Raw genomic sequence first — 18,517 nt, forward strand, 5'->3', positions numbered from 1 at the left:
AGGCAAACTGAAGTCAAGTGACATGCTTAGAATCATACTTGTAAGTGCCCAAGAGCATACTGAGGGCCTCATTCCAAGCCCAGTGAGCTATCTAATTGCTTCACCAATTAATATCTTCTGAATATCATTGACCAATTGTCATCTTCCCTAACATCAATTTTCACTTAAGATCTTACTGAGATTTTGATTGATTGGCATCTCTTCAAAATCATTGATATATAGTCAAAAAGCTACCAGTTTTATCAATTGGTTTTGTTGGAAAGCTATAGAAAGAGCTGCTACTAAAGCATCTGAAAATGGGAGCCACTTTCCCTTATCTTTCTCTCTGGGCAATGTGGGCTCAAACTTAAAAGACTTTTATAAACATTCCTCCCTTAAGTTAATTCTAGATACTGTCTCTCAGAATCTAGGTCCACTGATACTGAACTGGTGCTTGCTTCAAGCATATTCTGCTAGAAATCATAGTCGCTGGACTTCCCAGGATTGTTCTGACCTTTCAAAATTCACAAAGTTGTAACCTAGTCCATCTCATCTGATACCTATTTCCCTAAGATTTGGAAAGAAAAACTGAAACAGAAAAAAAACCCACTGTTTCATTCATTCTCAGACACTTGATGATATAAGATGGTTATCAACACTATGACCTCTTTCCATCTTAAAGAAATCATTTCGTACTTGAAAGCTATCAGGGAAGTAAGATCAATTTGGCTGATATATTAAGTTGTAGCTCAACAGCCAATTCAGCTCTTTATCACCACACAGTAAATGGATAAAAAACAGACTGCACCATTACACATTTCCAGAAGTAAGTTTCCCTTGTTTCCATGTGGATTGTCTCCAGAAAGAGAAGTGTGAACATGCTTGAATGACTAGGTATCTTTTATCCAATCCCTTCATGCTTGTAACTCTTGCTTATGTACTAAATTACAGCTGGGTTGTCATAAGAAATCACAAAGACTCTCACCAGTAATTATTGAATCAATCTGATCTAGTATGTACATATCGACCCCCTATTATGTGTCACCTTTGAGTCAATTTGGTGTAGCTGATAGAGCAATGATCTCGGAGGCAGAGAAATCTGATCTTGATGCTTCATATCTTATACATGTTTTATATGTACTGGATGCTTAAGGAATGCTTGTCTAATTGAATTGTATAAGTGAAAAGCATAGTTTATTTGATTTTCTATTTTATTTTTCCAATTACATGTAAAGATAGTTTTCAACATTCATTTTTGTAAGATTCCGGGTCCCTCTCTTTCCACCATCTTGCAGCACCACCATGGTGCACACTAATGTGCTGGCAGATGCTCTCAAAAGCAGCAACAATGCAGAAAAGTAAGGAAAACACCAGGTTCTCATTAGGCCTTACCCTAAAGTAATCATCCAGTTCTTAATTGTGATGATGAAGTAAAATTACAATGGCGAATTTGAGATCATTGATGTTCACAGAGCAAGAAAAATTATTGCGAACCTCATGGGCAGATTAAGCAAGTATGGTGTAATAAGCCCCAGATTTGATGTTCAATTGAAAGATCTGGAAAAGTGGAAGAATAATCTGCTACCATCCCTTCAATTCGGGTTCACTGTGGTGAACTGGTATCGTGGACTATGAGGAAGCAAGATGAAAATACACAGGAGGAAAAATCCTGGGATTTTTTTTTCTAAAATTTTTTCTACATACAAATAAAATGTTCCAATGGATTTTTAAAAAAGATTTTGAACCCCAACTTTTTTCTCCTTTCCTTATGTCCCTTCTCCCTAAGAAAACAAGCACTCTAATAAAGCTTATACATGTTTAATCATTTTAAACCCATATCCATATTTGTCTTGTTGTAAAAGAAAAATCAGACCAAAAGGAAAAAAAGGCACAAGAAAGAAAAAGAAAAAAAAAAAAAGTGAAAATCGTATGCTTCAATCTGTATTCAGTCTCCAAAGTTCTCCCTCTGGCTACAGATGGCATTTCCCATCCCAAATCTATTGGAATTATCTTGGATCACAATAGAGAATTACAAAATTTTGCTCTTACTCTGTACAGTATTCTCCTGATTCTGCTCATTTCACTCAATATCAGTTCATGTAAGTCTTTTCAGGTGTTTCTGAAATCAACCTGTTCATCATTTCTTATAAAACAACAAATATTCTATTGCATTCATATATAATACTTTATAAAGTCATTCCCTAATTGATGATTCTCTACTCATTTTCCAATTTTTTGCCACCACAAAAAGAGCTGCTACTAAGACTTTTGCACATGTGGATCCCCTTCCTCTCTTTATGATCTTTTTGAGATATAGATCCAGTAGTGACACTTGGATCAAAGGATATGCACAGTTTTATAGACCTTTGGGCCTAGTTCCAAATTGCTCTTCAGAGTGGCTGGATCACTTGACAATTCTACCAACAATGCACTGGTGTGTCTCACTTTTCCCATATTTCCTCCAAAATTTATCATAATTTTTTCTCTCATCTTAGCCAATTGGATAGGTGTAAGGGGGCACCTCAGAGATGCTTTAATTTGCACTAATCAACAGTGATTTAGAGTATATTTTCATATAAGCATATTTTATTTTAAATGAAACTCATGATTTGTCACTTTCATATAAACTTATAGAAGACAAGTTCTAAGGCTCAGTGGTTTAGCAAAGAATGAAAAAGAAAAACAACAAATATTGGCAGAACCATGGGAAAATATGCACACTAATGCACTGTTGGTGGGATTGTGAGCTGCTTCAGTCCTTCTGGAAAGCAACTTACACAGTGCTTGTGCCCTTTGACTACTAGACCTAAGCCCAGTGAAACTTAAAAAACAAAAAAAAAAAAAAACAAAAAAAAAACAAAAAAAAAAAAGGAAAAAAGCCCCTGTGTACTAAAATATTTATAGCTGCTCTTTTTGTGACAGCAAAGAATGGAAACCTAAGGACTTGCCTATCAATAGAAGAATGGCTGAACAAATTATTGCACATGAATATAATAGAATATTACTATGCTATAAGAAATGATGAAAAGTACAACTTCAGAGATACCTAGGAAGAATTGCATGAACTGATGCAGAGAGTTGCTGTAGAATCAGAAGAACAATTTATACAATAATGGCACCATTGTAACATTTTAAAAAACTCCGATCAACACAGTGACCACTAGGAACTCTAGAAAAATGATGAAGCATATTATTTACCACTGATAGAGAAATAACACATTCATGGTACAGATTAAATATAGTTTTGGACGTAGCTATTAAGGGAATTTGCTTTGTTTGATGGAATATTTGTAATGAGGATTTTGTTTTGTTTTCTACTGGGGGATGGGGTGGGAGAGAAAATAGATTTTTGTAATGGAAAACAAAACAAAAAAAAACTTTAATTTTCAAAAAAGAAACCTCAGAAGTCACCCAGTCTAAGCTATTCTTCTCCTTTCAAGAGGAACAATAAACATCTGTTAAGTGAACGTAGCATTGTACAATTAGGCAGCTGGGTGGTTCGGTGGATAGAGCACTGGGTTTGGAGTAAGAAGGGCCCATGTTCCAATCCTATGTTGCTAACTGTATGATCCTAAGTCATTTAATCTCTACCTATCTCAATTTCCTTATTTGTAAAGTAGAATAATAATAACATCTACCTCCCAGGGCTGTTGTGAGGATTGAATAAGATCATCTCTGTAAAGGGCTTTGTAAACTATAGATGCTATATAAATTCTAGTTATAGCCAATATTGTTATTGTACTAGGTGGTGGGGAGATATATGAAGTTTAGGTAAGACAATTCTGCCCCTCATGGGCATATATGCATATGGGCATATGGAGAGATGTAAGACACCAGTCACATATATGTATATATAATGTGTATAGTATATGTATGATGTATCTCTATACATAGTGTTTGTGCATATATGTATATGTATACATATATAACCATACACACATATATATATATATATGCACATATCCATATATATATGCACACATGTATACACACACCCGTGTGACAGTTCCTTATATGGATAAAACCACAGGAATCAGGAAAAAATTTTTTTAAATTTTAAACCAGGCATTGTGCTAGATATCAGAGATAGGAAGGTTGAAAAAATAGTCCTTGCTCCCCATGAATTTGCATTATCCTGTCAGAGATTGGCAGTACAACATCTAACTATAAGTTAATACAGAATCAGTGGAGAAAAGGGAGGAACAATCACTGGGTTAAGAAAAGCCTGCCTTAGGAAATCAAGCACTAGTTAGGCCTAGAAGGCTGGGAAAGAAGCACAGCCTCTGGTCACTGCTGAGTGGTCCTTTTATTGAGAAGTCCACTGTTGAGTGGATCCTAATTGTTGAAATAACCTCTAGTTAGAGGTTTCTTCACTCCTGAGTAACTGGGTGATTAGAGCTCCTAGGGAGGGTCCTTCTTTGCCTTAAGATGGCAATCATTAATGTTAGCAAAGTTAGTTTAGCAGAAAGAACACATAAGGTTAGGAGGTAGAGCGGGGCTCTCATCTCTGCTCTGCTCCTAACATGGGACTTCCTTTCCTTGATTTATCTTTACTTCCCCTCACTCCCCTTTTTATGCCTTACTTGATAGGAATACTCAGAGGGCTATGGAACAAAAACTACCTCTGTGATTATACCTGTCAAGGAATCTTGTACGATTTTGAGATATGCACAGGAAATAGCTTATTGGAGAAAAGACTAGGAGAAGGTGTTTTGCTCTCTTGAATTGAATACATGTTTGTAATCAACACAAAATAAAGAAATGGGATCTTGCATTATCTCCTCCTTTTAGAATATTTGGATCCCTGGCTCTTGAATTAGAGGACTTGGCTTCAATCTTCTTCCTATATGATAATAGTTGAACCATTTTCACTTCCCTGGCCCAGTTTCTTCATCTGCAAAAATGAGTGGGGGGAGGACACACAATGGTCTCTGAGATCTCTTTCAATTCTAGTTTTAAAATATATGAGTCAATAATTGTACGATTGTAAAAGCATGGTCTGCTGTGGAATATGATTTGAAGAAACTTTCTTTCTGTTCTTTTCTCACAATATCAAGAATGTCTGAACACCTGTGTAAATAATTCCCATTAGAATTTTGAAGAGATGGGAAAGTAAGCACATGAGTAGATTGTTTCCTTGGTCACTTGCTTTTTGGTGATGATTAAGTCCCAGATTTCTCTCTCTCCCTGTCCCCAAGCTGTGGCATTTTCCTTTCATAGATTCCTTGAGAATTGATCCTTCGGTGCCTTTGATGTTGGGTCACTTCTGACATGAACTTTTTTTTTAAAAATTGATATTTTTGGTGATCTTTTCTCCGCCATTTCTGAATGAATATCTTCCCTCCTATTCAGAAAGTCATTCCTTATAAAAAAGTCTAAAAGTAGAAAAAGTCAACTGGCTTTACTAAAGATAACTGTCCCATCAGCTGAGTCTGATGGTTTATCCAGAGGATCCCATCTCTGTAATGAGGAAAGGGAGGTCCCTTTCCTTATCTCTTCACCAGGGCCAAGCTTGGACCTCCTCTTTTTAAAGGTCCTTTAAAAAAAAGCATTTATTTATTGCTATATTTATTGCACCAGAATATCTTCCAGTATCCCTCCCCCTTTTCCTCAAAGGGAGCCATCTCATATCACACATAATATTTTTAAAGACAAAAAATAAAAAAAGGAGAAGAAAAAAAAATCAGTAAAACTGTTCATACATTGAAAAAGTTTGAAAAAAGATGTAACATACCACATCTAGAGTGCTTCCATCACCCCAAAGAAGCAGGATAGGAGAGGTTTTTTTTTTTTCATTTTTCTTCTTTGGGCCCTCACTTGTTCTTTGTAATTTTGCAACCTTCACTTTTGATTAGTTTGAGATTTTTCATTCTATTTATATTGTCGTAGTTACTGGGTATAGGTAGGTCCCAATTATTTTGAATAATTAATACCCCTGAAGTGGTCACATAATTCTAATTTGAACTGCATGTTTCCATTGGGTTGGAACTAATTATCATAGTTTCCACATCTATAACTTTGAATAGAATGAAATCAAATATACACAGCCACTTCAGGGGATTTGGCATTAGTGCTAGTCTGGACTCAGTTGAATATTGATTTCTTGGTTTTGATTTCCATCTGTATCAGATTGTATAAATCTTCCCATGATTCTCTGGGAATTCATCTCATTAAATATTTCTTACAGCACAGTTATATTCACTTACATTCCTACATTACAATTTGTTCAGATATTCCTCGATTGGTGGTAAAGTCCATTTTTAAAAACAGCATTGATAGCGCTGTTTTTGAAGAATTAAAAGTTGGGGATAACATGAAAGGGCTCATTGGATAGTCAGGTATTGATCAATCAAAAGGCATTTGTTAAACACTTTTATTATGTATTTGTTGTTTATCAGGCATATCTAATAAGCACTTTGTACCATGGAGGTATAAAGAAAATTTAAAAATTAGACCAAGTTCTGTTTCTGACACATACTAGATGTGTGACCTTAGGCAAGTCATTTCTCAATGCCAAGAAAACACTTCAAAATTATGGATTACAGATTAGATAGTTGCATTGGGAAAAGGAGTGTCATTTGTATATGGATAACCTATCTTATATTGCTTTCTGTCTTGGGGTGTGGGAAAGAAAAAGAGGGAGGGAGAAAAATTTGGAACTCAAAATCTTAAAAAAAAAAAAAAGAATGTTGAAAACTATCTTTACATGTAATTGAGGTAAAAAAAAAAAAAAACACTATTAAATGCAAAGGAAAAAAAAAAGGAGTGTTTTCACTTAGGAGTTCTCTCAACCAGTGGAATCACTGGACCATTTCACCTTCACTCCACAATTCTTTTGACTGTGTTATATGGCTTTGAGTCTTACAATATCTCAATTTCTAAAGTTATAGTTGCTAAAAGACAGATAGAAAGCAAAAGTTTCCATTACATGTTATAAATGAAGAGTTATGCATCTTTAGTCATGAAACATGCAATCAGCCTCAGTTTCTCCATCTATAAAATGAGGATAACAATAACATCCATCCAGAGTTGTTGTGGAGATCAAATGACATCATATAGAGAGAGAGCTACACAAACACTAGTTATTATTATTTGGAAGACATTATTGTGTGGATTCCTTGGAGAAGCCTTATGTAAAGACAGTCTAACCAACAAGTAGCTATTAAGTGCCTATTATGTATTGGGTCCTGTGCTAAATGAAGGAGAGATAAATAAAACCATGAGACTATTTGTGTCCCAAGGAGCTAATCTGGCATCCATGAATTTGCCATTTTTTGTCAAGCAAATATTTTGATAATTGCATTTCAATATAATTGATTTCTCCTGTTACCCTATGTAATTTATCTTATGCATGTACAAATATTTGTTCTGTGAAAGGATCCATAAACTTTAGCATATTGTCACAGGAATCCATAAAATAAAAAAGGTTAAGAAGCTACTTATGGGGATCTAAAATATAGACAACTAAGAAAATGCAACCTATAGATAAATGCACAATGATTATTATTATTATTTTAGGATTATCAGTGTCTAGCCAATCCAAATGGTTCTTCTTTGCCAATGTAGAAAGTGAAATTCACTTGCCCAAGATAAACATCAAAGAGCTCAAGCCAGATGTTTTGGCTCTCCAGTCAGAGAGAATTGGGACAATTTCATTTTTATCTTTTTATCTCCAGCACGAAAAATCACTTATCCCTGTTTGCCTCAGTTTCCTTATCTGTAAAATGAGCCGGAGAAAAAAAATGGCAAACAGTTCCTATATCTTTGCCAAGAAAACCCCCAAAATGGGGTCACAGAGAGTCAGACAGAACTGAAACAACTGAACAACAAAATTTCCAGCACCTAGGAAACTCTTTGTCTATAGAAAAGAGAAGGTCATTCCCTTGAGGATAAGTAGTGGTGGTGGTGGTGGTGGGGGTGGGGTAGGCATTAACAACTGGGAGACTACAGGAAAACCTTCGGGAGGTAAATGGCCCTAGACATGGATAGGCAGGTGTGGATGCATTATGATTGTCATCTTTGGGAGCAAGGGCCCACACTGAAGAGATCTTGGAGCCATCAAAGTATTTGAGTTTGTGGTTATTTGTTTGTTATTTGTTCTTCTCAAAGAGGGCCATGACATCAGGGAGGTGATGGCATGCCTTGCAAATGAGTTCCATTTAAATGAAGGAGGACTGTATAAAGAAAGTCACTTTCTCATCTGGAGCCATCTGGGTTCAGTGACAAGATATGGATCAGGATGACTGAGGAGGGCTGTGGGGTCTTGGTTGCAGTGGGAAACCTTGTTATTTTTAAGCCAAGGTTAAAGTCTTTAACAAGTCAGACTTTGATTGAAGCAATACCCAATCAGTGCTTAAGGCTGGGAGAAATGAGTAAGAGCTTCTCTCTCTCTCTCTCTCTCTCTCTCTCTCTCTCTCTCTCTCTCTCTCTCTCTCTCTCTCTCTCCATCTATCTGTCAATTGGGCCATGCATCCATCCGTCCATCCATCCATTCATCCATCCATCAATCTATCTGTCGATTTATCTATCTATTTTAGTCTTGGTAGTTTCTTGACAAAACAGACTCTATTGAACTTCCTTAACTTTGCAGCTCATTTTGGGACATTTTAAGGACTCTACACCCCACAGGTGAATCCAACCAGCATTTGTGTTTCATCAACCTGGGAGTTCATTCCATTTTCCAGGCCCTCTCCATTTTTAGAAGTTGACCTATAAAATTGGTTGTGGCCAATCTGCAAGACTAAAGAACTCTGATCAAAGCAGTGACCCATCCTGTTTCCAGAGGACCTAGGAAGAAGGGTATTACTCACCTCCAGAAGGAATGAGATACAGACATTAGATGTAGAAAGAGACTTGCATTTTTGAGCATGGCCACTGTTTTGTCTGATTGTATTTATTTGTTATGTATGTTTTTTTTTTTTCCTTTTGTTCTCTGAGTTGTTAATGGGGATGAGGGATATCAATGGTGATGCAATTAAAAAAAGATGGCCTTTGTATCATTCTAAAAAGGCAAAGAAAAGTACAAAAAGAAGCTTAGAAGGAAATCCAGACAAACTGGACAGTTTTGAAAGTAATGTGTAGAATTTATTTTATACTATAAAAAAGTAAATGGTGGGAAATACTGGTGATCTTCTCTTTATATTGTGCTATGTATAGAAACGTTATTTTTTTTAATTCAAACATTAAAAAAAAAAATAGTCCTGACCAAAAAAAAAAATTTCACTGAGGGTGACCTAGTGATGAGTCCCTACATACCCAGTTTTCAAGAACTCAGGTTTACATTAAAACTAAGAGAAGGTATCACATCAAGACTTCAGTGAAAGTTTTACATGCAATAGGGACTTAATATTTTTTTTTCCTTTTTTAATTAAACCTTTTTATTTTCAAAATATATGCATGGATAATTTTTCAACATTAACCCTTGCAAAACCTTGTGTTTCGAATTCCACCCCTCCCCTTTCCAGCACCCCCTCCCCTATATGGCAAGTAATCCAATATATGTTAAACATGGTAAAATATATGTTAAATCCTATATATGCATGCATATTTATGCAATTATCTTGCTGCACCAGAAAAATCAAATCAAAAAGGAAAATAAAATGAGAAAGAAAATAAAATGCAAGCAAACAACAACAAAAAGAGTGAAAATGCTATGTTGTGATCTACATTCAATTATCATAGTCCTTTCTCTGGGTGTTGATGGCTCTCTTCATCACAAGATCCTTGGGACTGGCCTGAATCATCCCATTGTTGAAAGGACTTAATATGAACAACACAAATATTTACATATGCTTACAAGGAAAATATTCTTTTTTTTTTTTTTTTTTTGCAAAAAGAAAAAAAATGATCAAATACTTCTCAAAGTTGCTGTGGAGTATAAAATAAATTGACAATGTTTTGTGTGGGGCAAGAAGATACAGGGCAAAGTGGTCTGGGTTTGGAACCAGATGTCCTGGGCTACAATCAATCCTAGCTGTGTTATTTGGAAAAATCAAGTCACTTCTTTGGAGGGCAGTTGCCTCATTCATAAATTGGTGGCTTAGAAGGAGACAACTTCGGAGCTCCTTCCAGATGGAGATCTGCAAGTCCATAATCCTGTCTGTGGGACTGTGTTCAAGCTGCTTCATCTCTTGGCCTCATCTGTGAAATAAGGCGGTTTGCTAGTAGGCCTTTGATCTCCCTTTCTGCATATCTGAGATCTAATCCATGTGGGAATTCTTTACAATAATGCTGGGCAAAAATCCATCTATCCTGCCCCTTTAGTGAGATGTCTGTCTTCCACATTCTCCCAGAATCCTGCATGAGAGAGCCTTCCTCTTTCTTGTTCTTTTGGCATTTCAGGAATGCCAACTGAAAATGTGGATGATCCAAGGGGTAATTCATGTGTTGGCCCATCTTTTCTGAGTTGCCACATCTTTCTGACCATCCTCCTTTATGTTGCTCCTCTGGCCTAATTCTCCTGTTGCAGTCTACTCCATCAATCAATCACTATTTAGTATGGACCAACCCATTAGTAGCTGTCCTTTGGTGACCTACTTGAGCTTTTCGAAATATAGTATTTCATGTTCTATAGTCCAAGAGTATCACATATGATTATTATTAAAAACAAGGACTCACTTTTCCAGGACAAATTTGTAATTAAGAACACTGCAATATTTTTTATTGGTCTCTTCTTATTCAGTTCTTGACCTACTTCACTGTCTATCCTCTGATGGATCCTTTGTTGAGGTTCTCCATTGAACTGAAGGTCATAATATGAACAGTATTGATAATCATAATAGTTAACATTTCTATAGCCCTCAACATTTACAAAGTCCTTTACATATATGTATGTATGTATATATCCTTTGATCTCTACAAACCTTTGAGATAATTACTCTTATTGCTCCCAGTTTACAGATGGGGAAACTGAGGCACACACACAGAGGTTAAGTAATTGCCAGGGTCACATAAGTAGAAAGTGTCTGAGGCCAGATTTCATCAGCAACAACAAAGATTCACTTCTCTGCTTTTCCCATTCCCTTCCCAGTTTTTGAAATGTACTCTCTTCTCACCTCAGCCTCTTAGAATTTCTAGTTTCCAGCTCAAAGGCTACATCCTCCACTCCACCTCCAAGTGCTAAGGAGTCTCCAGAAAAAAATATTCCTTGTTTATTTGTTACCTATTTTAATCTGCACTTTCTTTGCTCATAGTAGTAGCTCCCACTCCATTCACTTAACTAAGTGCCTGCTATGCTAAACTCTGGGAATAAAAAAGAGGCTCTTCCTGGAAGATAAATTCTTGAGGGCAGGAATCTTTTAATTTTGTCTTCCTAGCCCTAGTTTTGCTGTCAGTCAAGAAGCATTTTTTTGATTAAAGTTTTTTTATTTTTCAAAACATATGCATGGACAATTCTTCAACCTTAGCCCTTGAGTAACCCTGTGCTCCAATTCGCCCCCCCCCCCTTTCCTCAGGCCTTCCCCTAGATGGCAAGTAGTCCAATATATGTTTAACATGGTAGAAATCTATTTTAAATCCAATATATGGATACACGTTTATACAATTATTGTGCTGCACAAGGAAAAAAGAGAAGCAAAATAAAATGCAAGCAAACAAGAAGAAGAAGAGAAAAAACTGCTACGTTGTGAATCACACTCAGTCTCCACAGGCCTCTCTCTGGGTGCAGATGGCTGTCTTCATCACCCAACAAATGGAACTGGTTTGAATCATCTCATTGTTGAGGAGGGCCTTGCCCATCAGAACTGATCACGGTATAGTCTTGTTGGTACCCGGTATAATGATCTCCTGGTTCTGCTCACTTCACTCAGCATCAGTTCGTGTAAGTCTCTCCAGGCCTTTCTGAAATCCTCCTGTTGGTCATTTCTTACGGAACAATAACAGTCCATAACATTCATGTACCATAATTTATCCAGCCATTCTCTGTCAAGAAGCATTTATTACGCACTTATTTTCTGCACAGCCACAGAGCTCGGTACCTCGTTGGTGCTTAATGAATTCGAATTCTAGACTGACTGTAGAGCATTCCTCGAGAGTCCATATTTTGAAGACCTGGGTCGGGTTTTATAATTCCTCTGCACGCTGATTTGTTGGGTGTCGGGCCCCCCAGGAGGACTGTAAGCTCTTTGCGGGCACGGACTCGGATTTTTGCTTTTGTCCAGCTCCCGGGAATCCCTGCAGATCGCAGCAGAGAAGAGGCAGCCTCCCCCTTTCTGCAGTCCTCCCCGCGGGTCCTCCGGGAGAGTCCCGGGCGGAGGCGCGCCCACTGCTCGGGGGGACAGCCCCGGGGACGCCGCGGGCCCGCCAGCGCGCATTTGTGCGGGTGGCGCTACTCCACACTGTACGGTATGTGGGCTGGTCCCAAATCCCCATGTGGTCCCGACATCATTGACATGGCGGAATCCTCCAGCAAAAGCTGCTGCGAGTTATTTTAGCGGCGGCGACGGCGGCGGCGGCTGGAGGAGGAGGTGGAGGAGGAGAAGGAGGAGGAGGAGGAGGAGGAGGAGGAGGTGGTGGTGGTGGTAGTGGTAGTGGTAGTGGTAGTGGTGGTAGTGGTGGAGAAGAAGGAGGAGGAGGAGGAGGTGGAGGAGGAGGAGGAGGAGGAGAAGGAGGAGGAGGAGGAGGAGGAGAAGGAGGAGGAGGAGGAGGAGGAGCAGCGGAGGCAGCGGCGGCGGCGGCGGCGGCGGCGGCAGCAGCAGCAGAGGCGGCTGGAGGGATTCCTCAGGCTGCCTGGCTGGAAGGCAGGGCAGGCAGGCCGGCAGGCAAGCAGAGGGCGACCCCGCGTCTCACGCGCCCCCCGGCACCCACCCTGTTTCAGCCCTCGAGAAGGTAAGGAGCGGCCGCCGCAGCGGCCGGGGAGGGCTGACGAGCGGGCGGGAGCCAAATAGCAGCCCCAGAGCCCGGGCTGGCGGCGGAATGCTGGCCGAGCCATTTGGAGGAGCGGGACTGCCCCGGAAAGCCCCGGAGCCGAGCCCAGCCCCGCTAGCGGGTTCCGGAGAACCCCTGAGATTTCGGGGGGTGGCCGCCTTTCCGTGCAGGAAAACTTCAGGCTTAAGTAGCTAAGCTGCGCTGGCGGCGGAGAGGGGCCGGGGTGCCCCGATCGTCCCGCCCTCCCCCTTTCCCACCCCACCCCCACTTTCCGGGCTCCGGGAAGGTGATGGGGGGGGGGGATGCACCTAAGAAGGGGAGCAGGCGATGGGGATGAACGCGTACAGAAGTATGGAAAGTGGGGGGGGGAAAGAAAGCATTTAGTGCGAAGATTCCCCCCCCCCTTCCCCCAACCGTGCTTTGCCAAAAAACATTTTTCCAAGAAGAAGAAAAACCGGCCAATTTTAATTTCTTCAACGTTGTGCCTCCTCCCCGTTCCAGCCCCTTGGCACCCCTGTCCCCCCAGTCTCCGAGGTGGTGCAAAAGCCAGCCCCCCGTCCCGGGGGCAGGATCGCTGCCTGAAGGGGAGGGGAGAGGAGGAGAGGGGGTGTAGGAGGGGGTGTAGAGGGAAGGAGGCAGCAGCGGAATCTTCGACGTGTCACTTTCCTTATGGTGTGAGGGTTCAGCCCCGACCCATGAGAGAGCGCAAAGTGCTGCCGAAGTTTGGACGACTTTTGTGTGTGCGCCGGGGGGCGGGAGGGGCCCCCGGCGGGGCGGGCTCGGGAGGTGAGGATGCCGCTTTATTTTCTCCCCCTTTCTCCCTTCCCTCGCTTTCCCCCTTTTGTTGGGCTTCGAGAGTAGGGGAGGGCTTTGGGTGCCGGGGCCCCGGGGGTCCTGCGGCCGTGGGAATGGCAGAAGGACCTGGGCGCTACAAAGTAGCCGTTTGCGGGCCGGGAGGCTACAGAGTAGCAGTTTTTCGAACCTTCGCCGCCAGCCGAGCCCGGGAATCCCGAGCGACTCCTGGGGCGCCGTGGGGCTCCGGGCTCCCGGGCAGGCCCCTGACATTTCCCTCTTCTCCTCCCCCGCCCCTTCTCGGGAGCCCCCCCTGCCCTCCTCCTCCCCTCCCCCTCCAGCCAAATCCTTTCCTCCATATCTTCACTTCCCCAGTTCCTGGGCTTCCTCCCCGCGTCCCTTCTCTGCCTTTGGAAAGCTGACGGCGGAGTGGAGGGCTGTTCCCAACTTAGAGACTTGAGGAGGGGGGGAAGGGAGACCGTCAAAGCACCCTCCTTCCTCTCTCCAGCTCCCCTCCGTTTCACATTCGTTTACCCTGTTGCGGGAGCCCGGTCTGCTTGGGGAGGGAGGAGGAAGAGGACGAGGAAGAAGAGACCGAGAATCTGTGCCCTGAGGCTGGAGAGCCTGGGAGGGAGGAGAGAGGGAGGGGAGCGGAGGCACCTAGGGGCCCGGAGAGCTGGAGGCTAAGGTTTAAGTCCGGGTGCCTGGGTGGGGGCTGCGCGAACCTACTTGGCTGTTCTGGAGTTGGGGGAGAAGCGCCGGAGGAAGTGGGATCGGGGATCGGAGGATGGGAAGGGTGAGGCGAGGGTCTGTCACTGGTGGAAAAAAAAAAGTGTGTGTGTGGGGGAGATTAGGAGGCTTTTTGCTGCTCCCGAGGAGGCCCGAGTTCTCCGCGTAAACTTTTCCAAAATGTCTGGATGCAGCAGGGGGGGTCGGGGGGGTACTTTGGGAGAAGACTCGGGACCGAGCTAAGGCAACTTTTTCTCCCATATGTTTGCGCCTTTCCGAGGAGGAGAGCCCTGGTTCGCAGGGGGAAATCGCCGACTTGGAAGTTACTGAGCTGGGCTGGACCGGGAGAGTGGAGTTGGGGGGAGGGGGAATTGGGGATTTTTCTTTTGAGTGAGACTTTCTCCTAAGCCCCAGCTCTGCCATCCCAGACGAAAGAAAGAAATGGCATTTTACCAAAACTTATTACTGTTTGCCGACTCTTTTAAAAGTTCGGCCCCCTCCCCCTTTTCTCCGTCTCAGTGTTTTTCTTTAAATCACATTTGGATTGGGGCCGAGGTTGCCTGACTGACACTTGGTGGGGGCTCCTTCTAGAAGTATTTAACTCCATCCAGGTTCATTTATCTTTTCTCCCTTCCCGCTCTCTCTCTCTCTCCCCCCCCCCTCCCCACCTCCGCCCCTTTTCTCCCGGGCTGATTCAGACTTTGCGAGTCTCCTGATCTTTCTGTTGGGTGGGCACCTCCTGATTACTTGTCTGTTTATTTTTTAATGTGCAGCTAATTTGGTTTGAATTTCCTCCAGTTACCAGCCCCCTGTGGAGGGAAAGTCTGTGTGAGAGAGAAGGGAGAGAGAAAAATAATCCTCTGACTTTTGGGCCGGGGAGGGGAGGGTGAGTGGTGGCTTGAGTGAGGCACTTGAGAAGTCCTAGTCTAGAGATGGAATAGAAATATGTTTAATTTACAAGGGGCTGTGTTTTGGGGGGAAGTACCCTCCTGTCAGCTCTTTTCAGGAGAAACTGAGAGAAGAAAACGGGAGATTTACTTAAGTCCCCATTGAGTGGGGAACATCCAGTCCATTGTGGACTATCCAAGAAGACCACTTTGCCCATTCATAACTAATACAAATTCAACACCCCAAAATCCCATTTAGCAGCATAGAAATTTAGGGCTGGAAGTGATTTTAGGGGGCACTTAGCCCAGTTCCCTCCTTCACGATTGGGAAACTGAGTTAGGAGTCAAAGGATTGAGGATTGGCTCAAAGTTACTGACATTTCAGGGACTGCAAGCCAGGATTGGCCACCGATTACATCACCAGCTGGCCTTAGATTCAGTTTTCAAACGGTTACTTTGATTCTGGAGACTGATTCTCGGAGCTAGTTGCTCCATCCAAGTTCTTCAGGTTGGTAAGACCCTGATAAACAAATCTAGGAATAGCTACAAATTGTTTGGGGTGGGGGGAGGGAAGAAAAATATTCAGAAAATTTGTTTTATTTTAAGAAAACAATAAAAACAGCTATGTGACCCTAAGCGAGTCACTTGATCTCTGCCTCAGTTTCCTCACCTGTAATATGAAGATAATCAGCATTTATTTCTGTGGGTTGTTGTGAGGAGGGAGTGGAATATTTGTAAAGCGCTTAGCACAGTGTTTGGTACATAGTAGGTACTTGATAAATAAATGACCATTTCCTTCCTTGAATTGCCATAGATTTGCCTCCCAATGACTTCACATACATTGTCTTTGAAAGGAAAATAATCCAATTGTTTTGAAGTTGCTGTAAAATTGTTCAGAAATGGATCGGACTAATAATCATTTCTTTGCAGTTTGGGATATATAGTCCACCTTGCCCGACCAAAGGGTTGGTTTAAAAGGGTTGAATTGGGAAGGATAACTTAGTGAAGTCATCCAAGAAGCTTTCTTAGTAGGAAGATCTGATAAATCAGTCTTATCTTGACTAGTGATTTTGATTGAAATCCCAGGTGATTGATTTTGATCCAATCTGGGAAGGATTGAGGAGGGATTGATAAAGATTATCAGACAGAGTATTGGGATGGGAATCTGAGGCCTCCAAGGATGACGTGAAGAGAGTGCTATATTGGAGGCAAGATGACCCTTGCCTTTTTTATCAGTGACCCTGGACAAAACATAACCTCCTAGCTTTAATTTCTGTGTCAGTTGAAGAGGCTCCTTCCACCTTTAAATGTATGATCTCCTGATCTAGATTTGAATCTTCTGTGTGTTCTTGGGCAAGTCAGTCAACATGTGAAGGCCTCAATTTTCTCATCTATAAAATGGACAGAGGGGAAGAGTTAGACTAGCCCAGCTAATCCAATTGGGTAACTTGGGGCCGTGAAGAAATATCAGGGGCTTTTTGAACTTTGGACAGGAAAATAATCATATCTTTATTTTCCCTGTTCTCTTTGATTTTAAATTAATTTTAAATTACACTTAATTACATTTCTTTTATTATCAGCAGATGGCCAGAGGTGTCTGAAAGACTGACTAGAGGTTTTCTTTGGCACTCTTTCAGCTATAAATCTATGCTTCTAAATAATAAAAATCTAAGGGATTCTAAATAAAGAATACCTAGGATATTTTTCCTAGCTGACTTCCCATTCGGCTCAATCTTTACCTTGTCTTTGGTATTATTGCCCACGTTATTCGATTATTGAATCGATTATTGAATTATTGACTGATTATTGAATGCAGCAGACACATATTGGGGGGCCAGGCTGTGATGATCTGGGCCTGCTGTTATCCAGGAATGATTATCAGACAGTCTGATTGAGTTATGTGCAAAATGGTTGCATCTTATTACGGAATTTTGCTACTTTGATCATTGATAATCCAGGCTGTGATAAATAACACCAGGTTCTTGAACTGTTTTGAGTATAGAGGGTTATGACGGTATTATTGGATTAAAGTAAAATCATAGGATTAGCAGACTATTATTTAACAAATCATTTATTTGGTAAGATCATAGCCTTAATCATTTATTCAGTAGCCACACATACATGCAGATATGAACTCACAAGATTATTCAGTTTTTTTCTATGAACATTTTCTTTCCCACTAGTTGAATTTAAACTCGGAGGATAAAGACTTAATAAATACTTGTTGAATTGAATCACACTAAATTTGTTGCATGTCAGGGTGCTTTGCAGTGGATTTTTCCTGTAGTTTTTTTTTTTCCCCCTAAGGGCTGATTTTGGAATTGGGTCCTTGGGTCTGTAGCCACAAATTAAAAGTATAAAGAGGATCATAGCTGATGTGTTCCAAGTGTAGTTATTGGCAGTTAGTAGAGTCTTCTAAACTATACTTGGACAGAGGCTGTCTGCCTTTTATTTTCCCCTTTTAATTAGTAAGTGGAGCAGCCCTCCACTGCTGGAAGGTTGTAGTTACAGAATTTCATTCCCCCCACCCCAAAGGACCACATTGACTTATGTCACATTTTGGACCATCCATAATTCATTCCGCTTGAGCACTGTTGGTGGGTTTTTTTTTTTTTTTAAACTTCTTTCAATGTAGCCTAAAGCTGGCTAGGAGGTTGGATCACTTCTCATTTTTTGAAGGGAGTGAATTCATCTGGTTTGATCTGGGGTCATTTTTAGGACTGTGGTTGAAAAACCGATGGTCTATGATGCCGTTATATATGTTTCAGTATGAAATGAGAGATTCTTGATATTTTCGTGATCATTTGTTTTATTAAATCTAGTTGGTTTGTAATTGTTGGGAAGAACTGAAGTTCTTGTATGACTTGTATATTGTGTGTTTTGTGGTCTTTGCAGTGTAAAATCTAGTCATTTTTTTGCCCTTTTTGATTCAGCACAACTGAATCTTCAGGTGATTTCCCCGCCTCCCCTCCAATCTGTAATATTTTCTTATCAAAGTAATCTTCAAATAAACATTAACTCTTGGGAGTTTCAGGAAAGGTTTTAAATGCTTTTCTCTGTTTGGATGTGTGAAAAGTTGGGACTTGAAGGTGGCAGAGAGTGTTAAAAAAAATAAACTTTAATTTCATTTAAACATGTTCGACCAGAATTGTTCTAATGGATATAACCTTATGTGATGAAAGAAACAAAGAGAGACAGAGGCAGACACATATAGAGAGACAGAAAGACAGAGACAGAGACACAGAGAAACAGACAGATGGACAGAA

At 41.1% G+C, this 18,517-nt stretch overlaps 1 protein-coding gene and 1 pseudogene across 2 annotated transcripts in view; both read left to right on the plus strand.

Annotated features, from left to right (window-relative positions):
* The first annotated feature begins 1,281 nt into the window (after positions 1 to 1,281).
* Positions 1,282 to 12,410, plus strand: LOC100927597 (annotated as a pseudogene).
* Positions 12,411 to 12,633: 223 nt separating this feature from the next.
* Positions 12,634 to 18,517, plus strand: part of FNDC3B (fibronectin type III domain containing 3B) — a 362,569-nt gene continuing 356,685 nt past the window's right edge. Inside the window, exon 1 of one of the 2 annotated variants that reach the window (XM_031957667.1) lies at positions 12,634 to 12,804. The gene's annotated coding sequence lies outside the window, so the exon portion shown is untranslated. Of the gene's footprint in view, positions 12,805 to 13,458; positions 13,630 to 18,517 lie in introns of those variants that run through there. The other variant, XM_031957668.1, reaches the window with a different exon arrangement.

Source organism: Sarcophilus harrisii, chromosome 3, assembly GCF_902635505.1.
Source record: "Sarcophilus harrisii chromosome 3, mSarHar1.11, whole genome shotgun sequence".
Lineage (NCBI taxonomy): Eukaryota > Metazoa > Chordata > Mammalia > Dasyuromorphia > Dasyuridae > Sarcophilus > Sarcophilus harrisii.